Source organism: Astatotilapia calliptera, chromosome 3 (genome assembly GCF_964374335.1).
Source record: "Astatotilapia calliptera chromosome 3, fAstCal68.1, whole genome shotgun sequence".
NCBI lineage: Eukaryota > Metazoa > Chordata > Actinopteri > Cichliformes > Cichlidae > Astatotilapia > Astatotilapia calliptera.
In genome coordinates this window covers 20,890,959-20,892,361 of record NC_137424.1, presented here as the reverse complement: position 1 = coordinate 20,892,361, position 1,403 = coordinate 20,890,959, and the positions used below count along the sequence as shown (strand labels likewise).

General features: G+C 46.8%; 1 long non-coding RNA gene across 1 annotated transcript; it reads right to left on the bottom strand.

Annotated features, from left to right (window-relative positions):
* Positions 1-648: 648 nt before the first annotated feature.
* On the bottom strand, positions 649-1,168 carry LOC145425338 (uncharacterized). The gene is made up of 2 exons (XR_013906005.1): positions 982-1,168; positions 649-899 (listed from the first exon to the last, which is right to left on the bottom strand). It is a non-coding gene; the product is annotated as an uncharacterized LOC145425338 (long non-coding RNA).
* Between the last annotated feature and the right edge of the window lie 235 nt (positions 1,169-1,403).

Below are 1,403 nucleotides of genomic sequence, written 5' to 3'. Positions count from 1 at the left end.
ACTCACTTCCTGAGCCCTGGGCAATAAGAGACGTTTTGTGTTTTATGATTTATTGATATGTTTGATCCTTTCTGACCTGCGTTAATGAAGCAGTCATTAGAGCACCATGTCCGCTAGAATAGTTCTGTAGTTTGATGCTTGAGTCGTTGCAGACTTGTTGAAACTCCCTCACCCGTCAAAGCAGCGTCTTTGTTATTCGCGTCCAGCAGATGGCAGTGTTTCACTGTCTGACGGCTGTCTGAAGCTTCAGCTGGATTATCCGTTTAAATGAGATCGTTTTATAAAACTTACAACAACAGGCCTGAACCTGCTCAGCTCCAAAGAGCTGGCTAAACGATGGGGCATGTTCAGAATCTTCCTGAAGTTTAACAATTTCCCAAAAAGCTCCACAAAGTGAATTTTCATATGAGACAAGAAGGAAAGAACAGGGTGTGACGTGGAAGGGGCCCTCTGGCAAACAAATTACTGCTTTTATTAAGTTACAAAACTCGCAGTCTTGTTCACGAGTGATCAGAGAAGGGAACAGGAGATGGACAGATGGATCGGTGCTGCGGCTGCAGACTCTTCACCAGTCCCTCTTTACCAGTCGATTTACGTCCTTACCCTCTGTCACAACGGGACTGAACGGACTCACGCGTAGGCTCTGAGTAGGGAACAATAAAGGTTTTTTATTTACAGAAGCACCAGGTGATCTATTTACACAGTGGGGAAAAGACGGGTTCCGGGAATCCACACACGAACAGGAGGGGGGAAAGACACTTGCAGTCCACACACGCTCCAAAGTCCTCACTCCATCCACGCTCCACGCTCCTCTTCACACTCCACAAGAAACACAAAAGCTCGCTCCAATCCTCACACACTTGATCGCTCAGGTAACACAGGGGCAGGTCCAGGGAAATCTATTCACAGAGATGCAAAAGGTTACTGTAAGAAGATCGCTAGGGAAACACGAGAACGAACTGAGCTGGGGTTAACACTGACGAGAGTCGGCAACGGTCCAGCGACGAGAAATACAGGGCTGCCATCTTATAAGGGGACTGGAACACTGTTGGGTGATGAGCCACAGGTGTCACCAGGTGCGTGGGCCAAGGGCAGGAGCCCACAGATGAGCTCCGCCCAGGCAGTGAGAGAAGGAGGGAGGGAGAGAGCGGGGACAAAATCAAAACAAAAAAACACATGTAGCCACACTGAGGCGACCGGGTAGACACAGGGACCCTGACACCCTCGCCTTTTTCACAAATGTCATGTATGAAAATCTATAATAACTCCAGTTATACGGATATCAATATCCTCATAAGTGAGGATATTGATAAACTGATTTGAACTTTTACTGATTTCTGTTTAGATATAAATTGATTCAAAGTGGTCAGATATGCAGATTCTGACCTTTCCTCTGGCAAATA